This window comes from Aulonocara sp. 'chitande type north' Nkhata Bay, linkage group LG23 (genome assembly GCF_057382095.1).
Source record: "Aulonocara sp. 'chitande type north' Nkhata Bay isolate Kocher_YH1m ecotype deep benthic linkage group LG23, A_spYH_male_GT1.1, whole genome shotgun sequence".
NCBI lineage: Eukaryota > Metazoa > Chordata > Actinopteri > Cichliformes > Cichlidae > Aulonocara > Aulonocara sp. 'chitande type north' Nkhata Bay.
The window spans coordinates 25603213-25615300 of NC_141365.1; the positions used below are offsets into that span (position 1 = coordinate 25603213).

Genomic DNA, 12088 nt, shown 5'->3' on the forward strand with positions numbered 1-12088 from the left:
TCTATCCATTACCAGTGGCAAATTAATTTCCACTCAATGGCCATACTCGTTGATAATCTCTGAATCAGTGTGTGTGTGTGTGTGTGTGTGTAAGAAGAACGATAAGTAATTCCTGTCAGAGCTCTGAACCATAGCATATAACTTGCTTTACCCCACACTGTGGGTGTTAGCCTGACACTACATAGTACACTCTGTGTTTTAGTCTCTGTGTGTATTGACTATTGGTTAAAGTAACAGTTTTTAAATGCTGCAGGGGTGGAAATGTTGTTCATTTTCTTTAATATTATACAATTACTCATTTTAAACAGTATGACTTTATTAATAACCAAGTGCTAGGAAGACGGGCCTGAGAATGGAAAAAGAAATTGATAGAGGAGCTGGAAATGGGAATAGGAACAGTAGTGGGATTTGAAATAGAAATGGGCATGGAGAAACTGGAATAGACTGGAATGATAGTGGTGTAAATGGGAAATGAAGTAAGCCAACTGGGAGTAAGGACACAAAAGACAGGAATATAAATGGACTAGAGATAGGAAAATACACTCACTGGACACTTTATTAGGTGCACCTTGATAGTAAAGGGCTGAATCACCTTTTGCCTTCAGAGCTTTCTTACTTGTTTGTGGTATAAATTCAGAAAGATGCTTCCAAGACTCATAAAGACTTAATGTTTAATGTAACTAGACCCAGTGATCCAGATCGTAGTTACTCTCTGGTCCTTATGTGGTATCATGAGTCTCCACAAACAACAGAAACACCGACCAAACAAAGTGAAGCTCAGAGCTCTGCTCAGGAGCTGAATAAGCATTTTCTCCATTCTGTTGTTCACAATGAACCAGCTGTATGCTAAACAATATGCAGCATTTCAAGGTCACTGTGCGTGGCCCCAGTGGCCTAATGGATAAGGCACTGGCCTTCTAAGCCAGGGATTGTGGGTTCGAGTCCCATCTGGGGTGATTTCCAGAAGAGTGGCGCAGCGGAAGCGTGCTGGGCCCCTAACCCAGAGGTCGATGGATCAAAACCATCCTCTGCTAGCACTTTTAGACAGAAGCTGGATTAGAAATGGTTCCTCTTTGCACTCACTGGCCATGTCTTTAAATCTTCACAGATTTAACAAGATGCTGGAAACATTCCTCAAAGATTTTGTTGGAGGCCTATCTCCCCTCACCACACTCCCTGCCAGTGACTGATGCCCTCAGGGGTCGGTGCGTTGGTGGTTCTTGGTGTCCGGGGCTGGGCACTCAGGTATGTACCAGCTCACTCCCGCTGACTACTTGGCGGGGCCTGGTGCCTGTTGCTCGGTCAGGCCGTCGGGCCTGTGGCTCGGTTCACTCTGGCACAGCTGGCTGCCGGCAGAGCCGGCGGGCATGCCACTGCAGCCCCCTCTGGCTTCTGCTCCGGGGCTACTGGGTGACCCCTCATCTGGGGCTCTCCTCAGCTCTTCCCAGGAGGGAGGCACGGATGCCCCTCCGGTGGTCCTCCTTGGGCTCTCGCACTCTGGGGCCTCTGGATGTCTGGAGCCTGGATCTCCTCCATGCCTGCTTCATGGGGACGGGGCTATGGCTCTCTACACCCTCTAGCAGACCGTTACATGGGGAAACCTTTTGAATACAAGCGCGCTGATCCACACAGGTGTTCACTGTTCATAGACATAAACTACAGCTTTATTGGCTGCTATTTCCAAGCACATCATGCGCTGTTGGTCCTGCGCACAACAACATTCAATATTTAGTATTTACTGCTTTTTACACTTAGCTAGATTAACGTGATGGTGTTGTGTTTAGTATATTGCTCTGGGTTGTTTTTGCTTGTTTTCTCTTCTTTTTCTCTCAACAGGTGATCCAGGAGATTTTTTTTCTCTTCTTTCTCTTTTTAAGTGCCCTTTCTCACTGTCCCGCTTCCCTTCTGTTTTTCTTTTCCTTCATCTTTCTTTCTCCCTTTCCTATCCCTCACTCATGTCTGTCCCATCTGTAACAACTGAAAATAAAATAAAATAAATAATAACAACAAAGGTCGCTCAGATGGACCAATACGGCAAGGCCATGATGATCCATTTGGCAAAGTAAATCCATTGGGTCTCCTTGTTGGTCTTCAGACAACAATTCTGACGGCTAAAGAACCAAATGGGACAGGCAAAAATATATATATATATTTTGTTGACATGACTGCATCACACAGTTGCTGCTGATTTGTCGGCTGCACATCCACGATTATAATCTCCTGTTCCACCTCATCCCAAAGGTGTGCTGTTTGACTGATATCTGGTGACTGTTCGAAACCTGTTTGATATATAAAAAAAACACAAAACGAAGCAACATGTGCTGAAAAATAACACAATGAGTTCTAGGAATTATTCTCAGCTCTTCTCGTTTAAAGGTATCCCTGTTGAATTGACACAAACACAAATATGAGTGTCTCTCATGGCCATGGATGTTCGCTTGGCTCCACACTTCACTTGAGAGTCCCGTAAGTATTTGGCAGCGCTGCCTGATACCGAGCCTGTTTGAGGAAGTAACATGCTTTGATGTTTACAACAGATTTATCAGGACGGGGCTCAGATGTGTTTCAGTGGGATTTGTGCTCATATTCAAGACTTTCTGCACGCTCAACACGTGTCACACATGTCTGTGGTTGGGATGATTGCTTTATAGGAATGATACTCATCTCAACTATGTATCTGAGGCATACAGACAAAAAAAAAAGAAGCACAGGCATCATTTCCTTAAAATTTGCAAACTAGAAACAAACCCCTCTAAACTAAGAAAAACAGCATCTCACAGTTTATTTGGGTTTCAAATGTCCCAATATCAGAGCTTCTGCTCAGAAGAGAGCAGGAAAAACTTTGAAGCTGATGAATAAGATTGTGCATTAAAGAAATCTATGAAAACTAATATTTCTGCTCCCGTTTTCCCCCTCAAATCTACACTTTATTAAACATGAGGAACTGAACCACATTTGTATGTCAGTTTTGGCGTTAAGGGTTTAAGGTTATGCACACGTTAGCCCGGGGGTGTCAAACACGTGGGCCAAAGGGATCAATCTGGCACGCTGGTTCCACAGAAAGTCATTAATAATTTCAGTTTTGCAGTAATGTAGACAGTGAGGGTACCTGGACCCGGGGTACAGAGTATGTTTGGGGTGTGTGATTGTGTGTACATGTCGATGTATGTCTATCCCTACGTTGGGTGAGTGTTAAGTATTTGTATATGTGTGCATGAGGGTGGGAATGCATGTTTGTGTCTGTGTGTGCCTGTTTGTCTGTGTCTATATGCCAGGTCAGGCCTTAGACTCCACCTCTCTGGGAACTCCCAGGCCCTCCAAAGTATGGAGGCCTATCTCCCCTCACCACACTCCCTGCCGGTAACTGATGCCCTCAGGGGTCGGTGCGTTGGTGGTTCTTGGTGTCCGGGGCTGGGCACTCAGGTATGTACCAGCTCACTCCTGGTGGCTACTTGGCGGGGCCTGGCACCTGATGTTCAGTCAGGCCTCTTAGGGGGCCGTCGGGCCTCCGGTCTCTGGGCCTGCGGTTCGGTTCACTCTGGCACAGCTGGCTGCCGGCAGAGCCGGCGGGCATGCCAGTGCAGCCCCCTCTGGCTTCTGCTCCGGGGCTACTGGGTGACCCCTCATCTGGGGCTCTCCTCAGCTCATCCCAGGAAGGAGGCACGGATGCCCCTCCAGTGGTCCTCCTTGGGCTCTCACACTCTGGGGCCTCTGGATGTCTGGAGCCTGGATCTCCTCCGTGCCTGCTTCATGGGGACGGGGCTATGGCTCTCTACATCCTCTAGCAGACCGTTACATGGGGAAACCTTTTGAATACAAGCGCACTGATCCACACAGGTGTTCACTGTTCATAGACATAAACTACACCTTTATTGGCTGCTATTTCCAAGCACATTGTGCGCTGTCGGTCCTGCTTACTACACAACAACATTCAATATTTAGCATTTACTGCTGTTTACACTTAGCTAGATTGATGTTGTGTTTAGTATTTTGCTCCGTTTTTTGTTTTGTTTTTTTGCTTGTTTTCTCTTCTTTTTCTCTCAACAGGTGATCCAGGAGATTTTTTTTCTCTTCTTTCTCTTTTTAAGTGCCCTTTCTCACTGTCCCTCTTCCCTTCTGTTTTTCTTTTCCTTCATCTTTCTTTCTCCCTTTCCTATCCCTCAGTCATGTCTGTCCCGTCTGTAACAACCGGAAATAAAATAAATAATAACAACAAAGGTCGATCAAATGGACCAATACGGCAAGGCCGTGATGATACATCTGGCAAAGTAAATCCATTGGGTCTCCTTTAATTCTGACGGCTAAAGAACCAAATGGGACAGGCAAAAAAAATTTTTTTTTTAAAAAGTAATGTAGACAGCTGTGCCGGATGTGGTGAAACCACACAGCAGTGCAGCTTTGGGGTAAGCTGTTTAGAAGTTTAGATTGCAAACAAGTAAAATATAAAATTTTATAGCGATAAAAATTTTCTGTGACCTGCAAATTCGAAAAAAAAAAAGACAAAAGGCCTTAAAACTTGAGCTTAAAAGCCTGAGTGTGGTTTTTTATTACCCACATACAGAAGGTATTCGACCTCTGACCTTTGCTTCAAGCTCAATATATTGATCTGAAGGTGAAAGTGATAATAATGTCATAAAGATCTGTTTAACTCTGCCATTGTTTGTATTGACAGCATACAGACATATAGTATAATATATAAGGCTTCTAAATATCACATTACTTTATTTTTGACTTTGTTATGTTGCTGACGATCTGCTGGAGGTTTCTTCCTGTTAAAAAGGTGTTTTTCCTTCCCACTGTCACCAAAGTGCTTACTGGTAAGCAGTCATCTCTCTGTTATTGAAGGGTCTTTACCTTACAGTATAAAGCAGCTTAAGGCGGCTGTTCTTGTGATTTGGTGCTGTATAAATGAAATTAAACTGAACTGAATAACAATTTGAAACTTTAAACAAAATAAACTTGAAATTTACCCACATAAATAAAAAATATTATGTGTTTTAATATAAAGTATATTAAAAGGGGTTCAATAGGGCAAATAACAAGAGCCTACATTTTTGACTTGTTTTTACTACAAACTTACTATACATATATGTATATAGCTGCCTTGGTGTAGGTTTGCACTCTCAGAGTGCTTCTTGTTCCTTTTGGTGGTTCAGTGAAAGTTAATGCTAAAAGTGTTGAGTTTTGCACAGCTACGATGCCACTTGCAGAATCAGACTAACATCAGCGCTGCCTTAAAAAATTATTCTTTGCCCTCGTGAACACGAAGCAGTCATTTTGAGTCAAATGCATCTTAATTGAATAAAATCAAAGGTTTATTTGTTTAAAAAAATGGTTTTTAAGGAAAATATGCTTGGGATACACTGGATGCCTACCAGTAAAGTTAATCTCATTTTGACCAGTTTCCATTACATTTAACGTTTTACAGCATGAACGTTTTTTTCTTTTAACTAAAACTAAACTGAAAATAGATGTGAAAAAACATTTTGAACAAAAAACAGAGATAAAATATCTTTAATTTTAGTTTTTGTTCATTTTGGCCTTTTGACGTAGGCGTGTTTATTGAGATTTTGGATCACTCTACAAACTTGAGTTAATGATGTTCAAGAACTTCTGTGTTTTTATTTTACTACCTGTACTGATTTTCTCAAACCCTGCCTCTGAGACAGGCCCTTCACACTATAATTAAGATAATAATTAAAAAGACGAAGCTAATGAAACTAATGAAATCTAAATATTTGAAAACAATAAAAACTAAGGTAAAAATAAGAATATCCACTCTGGAAACTAAACGCAGCTAAACTGAATTAAATACAAAAACTCAAATACAAAAAAATAAACTACTAAATTACAATAACTCTTCCACATATGTAACATGATTACACAAAAATTTCTATGTAATCTATGTAATCAAATTAAAAATTAAGTTAAATACATTTTGTTCATTTTCTGAGCGCAAAGGAAAGTCACTTTTTACACTTCCCAAAATTAAAAGGGTTAATATCTCAAGTTTTCATGATATTTCCTCAATTTTATTTTTATATTTAAACCTTTTACATTTTAATTAAGTAATAAAAATGTAAATGAAATAGATTTAAATGTATATTTATATTTTATTAAAGTACTTTCTCTGAGTTTTGGCTTGTAAGTCTAAATTTTGCGACAATAACCACAAATGTTGACACCCCCCACCCCCCGAGTGAGCTGCATTTGAAATAAATGATCTGCCCATTTCCTCTTTTTGCCCATTGTCAGTACATACACATCATAACATGTGTTTATCCCACAGTCTGTGCATCGCAGGATCAGCGTGTGCATTATGGGCTCAGTACATTAAGTGTAATATGTGTGACTCATGGTGTAAATGACCACTTACACTTAAATACAGCTTGCTGTGATGTATTGTGGTGTACTGGAGATCCCCCTCCACCAGCAGCGCTAGGGGTAAATAAATACCCCTTAAAAGAATAAATGAGCTTGAGCAAAGTGGCCCTTTGAGTCCCCGTGTTTGTGGAGCAGCCATAATGGATTCTTTAGAGCCGTGAATGGTTTATAGGCATGACAGCCATGTTTCGGCACGATGGGCTTATCCCTACGCAAGGCGCTAAGGATATTAGGGAATCAGCGTAAAGCAGCATGGAAATGATGACTGGAGCAAAGCCTCAACTCGCTGGTATTATAAGCCCTCGATTCTCCAGCACTCCATCCTTAGGAAAGAAGGAGGGGGGAGGGGGGGGGGCGGACTTGGTAAAGCTCCACAGTGTGATATCCTCCATTATTTCTTGCTCCATCGCCGTTTTGGCTCTACAATTAGAAGGATGTCACTCAATCTGGGGGATCGGGCAAATTGAGAGGAGGTCAGTGTCGCCTATTGTGGCATTTCCTTTTCAAGACGGTGCTGGAATCCCTTTTGTCCATATGGAGGAGCTGGAAGACAGCCAGCACTCTAATGCCTGGCACTGAGTTGCCATGCATGACAACTGAAGCCCATAAGGTTCCCTAAATTAAATCCTTTTACTTTAGTTTCAGGGCGGATTTGCTGTTTTCACACCAACTGTTAATGTTTTTTTTAATTATTATTATTAACAAAGTGAAACAGATACATTCTCTACTTTCTGCACATTTCAGCCCATTGCATGGTTTACCTGAGTCCACTGTGAGCTCACCAAACGAATATCTCCACCCAATCCACCCACGGTGGCTCGCTTGTCAAAGGCAGGCCACAACAGAAGGATGATTAATGTCCCACCTCTCACGCCCCACTGTGAATTAGAGACCACAGGTCGAAACTATTTTTCTTGGTGAGCAGGAGCACGCTCGTGGCGAAAAAATGGGGCAAACACTGTTTATCATCTGCCTGACGACAGCCCTCCTCGGGGCAAATTAACCATGCGGCCATATCGACTGGCACGGGCCGGGAGTCGGTGCCCCTTCACTTTGATTAATCTCCCCGTGTTCCTGTTCCAACTCTATCAAAGTAATCTAAGTGAAGACACACAGCATTGATCTGTAAACACAGCATATTACTGTACTGAAAACACACAAACACAAACACACAGAGGAGACAGGACCAAAATTACTGCAGGTGTGATTAGAAAAGGAAGCATTTTGTCTCATTTTTGATGATAAATATGTAGGATAATGAAGGGTTTTCATACATTGTACTGTAGTGCTACCTCCAAAGTGTTTACATGAACCGAGACACCGGCTTCTATTGTCTTGCCCGAACTCTTCCTCTTTGGGATTTTCTTTGGACAACAACAAATGGGATTATCTGGCTACAATAAAGTAAAGCTTAATTAGAAATGTTGCATTTCAGATTTGAAAATACAACAAGGAATAAAGGGTACGGGCATCAATGGAAAACAGATATCTAATTGATTAAGTTAGAAATGGCATGCAGAGGAGCTAGGTGGAGGTGGGTTGCAAAACAGTCTGCAGAGGCATCGAGGTATGATATGGAATGGCACTGAGATTGCTTGCTGTGCCGCATGAAGACTCCAGTATATCCACTGGTAACGTCATCATACAGCCACTTCTATTTATGTTCACCATTAAGGTGCGGGTATCCACTGCAGTATTCTCCTATGGGTGTTGCCACTCAGACAGTAACCCTACATCAGCACTGATATAGGATGAGAAGAAGTCAAAAACAAGCCAGGTTACAGAAATTGAGAGTAAGTATTTGCACATACAATCATGTGAAAAAAAGGCTTTTCACAGGACTGATGCAGTCCACCCTCACCGCTTCCACCAGGGATTAAGAGGCTAAGTAGCAACCAACTAATCAAATACACTTGATTAATTGATAGTCAAGTGTGAGCACCTCTTTAATAGCAGAGGTTTGGGAAGTTTGTGGTTTGGAGCATTCAGGTGTCAGTTAATACCAAGGAGGAAAGATATCAGCAATGATGTTAGAAAAACAACCGGACATTTCCACACAATTTAAAGTCCATCATTCTGAAGTGAGAGAGATTTATTCACCTTTGGAAAAAATTCAAGACAGTTGCCAATCTTCCCAGGAGTGGGCATCCCAGCAAATTCACTCCAAGGTCAGATTGTGCAATACTCAGAGAAACTGAGAAAATACCCAAGAGCTACATGTGCAACTCTACAGGCCTCAGTTAGCACGTTAAAATCAAAATTCATGACAGTACAATTGGAAAAAGACTGAATAAGTTTGACTTGGAACAGCTTCTCTCTTCTTCTGCTTTTTTCCATCACTTGGCAGTAGGAACAGGAGTGTGTCCTTGGAGTAAATAAGCTGCTGTGGTCACAATGGGTTCAGGACTTCTTTGTGATTTTCTTCTATTTGTAATCAGTGGTTATGGTGCAGGCTTCCTCGATGGTCAATCACATTTTCTCCATATTTTCGGCGATGTGGTTTCTCCACTTTTTTCAGGGAGCGTTGCACCTTTCCTTGAGCTGGTCTTTCGCGCCATAGGAGCTTTGACAGTATCCGGTTTCTGTTCATTCGGCACACATGGCCAAACCATCAAAGTCCCCATCGTTGTAGCAACACATCTTAGGTTTGCAAAGTTGCATCTGAATAAACTACAAGACTTGTTTTGCAGTCACAGGACCTGGACACCTTGCAGTCATTGAGTTGAGCATTAACTCTTTCATATACCAAAGTATTGTAGAGTCAATGTGAGGCCATCTGTCTGACAGATGAAGCTTGACCTAAACAGGAGTCTTTGCAAAGGTCCGGTTGAAGTCCAGACCTCAACCTGACTGAAATGCTGTGGTGGGACCTTAAGAGAGCTGTGAATAAACCTCAGTGAACTGAAACAATGTTGTAAAGAACAGTGGGACAAAACTCCTCCGCAACAATGTGGGAGACTGATAAAGTCATACAGAAAACCATTACTGCTCGTTATTTCTGCTCAAGGTGGTTCTACGAGCTACTGAATCATGGGGTGGACTGTAGAAGAGCAAACTCAGTAAAGGACCAGATATAAAGTGCAATCATTTCAAACGAAAACTAAGACCACCTGCTGCTCAGCAGTCACAGCAGAAAGCTGTGGTTCACCACACGCTGCTGTATGTGATGCACATGAAAACCATCAGCCAGCACTCCCTGTGGGAAACTTTGTTTTCATCTCAACGTATGAAGTTCATCTACAAACTTGTGCGTCACATAATGTTGTGTTAATCCATCTCTGCTCCGGCTGCACCGCATATGCAAAACAATCTGCTTTACATGTAGCCGTGCCAGCACGTTTGGCAAGCTCTGGCTGAGCTTTTTTCTTTTAATCATTATTGTGTTATTTCTGATAACTCATGCGGATCTGCCGTTTTAAATCCTGTTGCATGATGCTGACAGCACAGCTCTCCATTTGGCACATGGCGCTCACATGGAGTTGAGCAACGCGTGCAACATCCACTGGCTCTGCGGGGGTCATGGAGGTCGCCCGATAGACGTGTGACCTGGATCCAAAAAACAAAACCAGCGGCAGATACATGGCGTCAAACTCTGATCCATTAAGTTTAAATATAGAAACAAATTGTCATTGTGCTAAAAGAGGTGGAGCCAAGTTTGTCATTTTTTAACCTGTGCACAAACAAGTTTAGAGTTTAAGGTTGTGTCAGTGGCTGCTGTTAATTTATAACACCCCCCCCCCCCCCAAAAAAAAAATAAAAAATCAGCAGGGATCGCTCCAGAGTGCCAGATCCCTGCAGACTTGTAGCTGCACCATGTGGCTGGCATGCTCGCCCTGCAAAACACGAGCTTTCAGTGAGGTGTGACTTTTTAGGATACGGACCGCTGCTCAAGAGAGAGTTTAGAAAGTGGTGTAGTAGAAGTGGCCTTTATAATTGTTTTAAAATGTTCTGCTCTCACTGGAATGTACCCTTTTTTCCCCTTTCTTCTTCTTTTTTTTTCTTTTTTAATTCGCCTCGTTTGTCATTTCGGGCAGATTATGCAGCTCTGTGGTTTTGCTGTCATGCAGCTTGGATTATCCTGTTCATGCTCTTCTTTTGCTTTTTGTTATGCTTTAAAAAGCTTTTTCTTTTACTTCACCAACACACATGTCAAGATTTATCTGGTACAAAAACAAAGTGTGCGGTAAGAACGTGGTACCATGGTGCCACAGGCACAAACACAGGACCTTTTTTTCAGTAAAGTTCTAGCTTAGTGAAAGAGTAAATTGTAAAAACACCTGCAAGAAGATGTATTTTTTTTCTTACCAGATGTTGTTTTCATATTCGTGTTAATGAAATAAATCCTTTAAAGTTGGGGTACAGCCATGAAAATGATATATAAAACAGGGAAATATTTTCTGTGTGTGCACAGTTAAACTTGAGCTGCTACCAACATAAACTTGGATAATCATAACACGAACTAATAAGTAATAGGAAAGGTGTTTCTAAGAATTGTTGGACACTTTCTGAGGAAGTACACTGAATGAACCAACCTAAAAGAGTCACAACAACAAGGTTGAGTTGATGCCGAGGTTTTCTTAGTATTTGACCTGTATTTTCTTTTCTAATTATCTGCGCACCTATTTTTACCTTGCTGTATCCTACTAAAGACAAAACTAGGAGACCACACAGATAATGCAGTTTAAGCTAAATAGAAATATAGAGCAGCTAAATGTTTACAAGAAAAAAAACACATGCTGCAGGCCCATTTTAAACAATTAGCCCAATGGTAACAGATTTGTTTTCTCTTAGGCCCCGCCTCTAATACGCTACCTGTTTCCTACACAGATGAGGAAGAAGGAGAATCAACCACACAGAGTGGGAGGGATCATCATTGCATATTAATTAATAATTAAGGAACTGCAAAGGAAAGGTTTACCAATCTATGATTAAAATATTTCATCAACATTACTGGTAACAACAACCTCATCTACCATATCTTTATCTCCAAGAAACTCTGTAAAAGATAGATAGATAGATAGATAGATAGATAGATAGATAGATAGATAGATAGATAGATAGATAGATAGATAGATAGATAGATAGATAGATAGATAGATAGATAGATAGATAGATAGATAGATAGATAGATAGATAGATAGATAGATAGATAGATAGATAGATAGATAGATAGATAGATAGATAGATAGATAGATGGGGGAAAAGCTCCAGTAACATGAGACTGTACTCTAAGCAGAAGGAAGAAGCCCAGTGGCTAGTGAGTGTCAGAACCACTGTCTAGGATGAGACAACAAACATCCTTGAGTACATCAGAGTACATCGAGCTGGACTGATAGCAGAGAGGAATGTCTGTCCTGAGTATGGCATGAAAATCCAGAGTTAAAAATGTGATATGCCCCCTCAGGGTGGTGAAGAATTACCATGCTAAGATCCTACTGGTCTTCCAGATACAGACAGACAAACTGATGATGGCTAACTAACCAGACATAGTAGTGGTGGAGCAGCAGAGGAAGACGGCCACAGTGATAGATAGTAGCTATACCAAGTGACAGCAACATCAGGAAGAAGGAACACGAGAAGCTGGAGAAAAACAAGGGCTCAGAGAAGAGCTCGAGAAGATGTTGAGGGTGAAGTTACAGTGGTCCCAGGGGTAATCGAAGCACTCAATGCAGTGACCTCAAAACTGGGTGAGTGGCTCCAGCAG

General features: G+C 41.8%; 1 non-coding gene across 1 annotated transcript; it reads left to right on the forward strand.

Annotated features, from left to right (window-relative positions):
* Positions 1–883: 883 nt before the first annotated feature.
* On the forward strand, positions 884–956 carry trnar-ucu (transfer RNA arginine (anticodon UCU)). Its single transcript has one exon. It is a non-coding gene; the product is annotated as a tRNA-Arg (tRNA).
* The last annotated feature ends 11132 nt before the right edge of the window (positions 957–12088 follow it).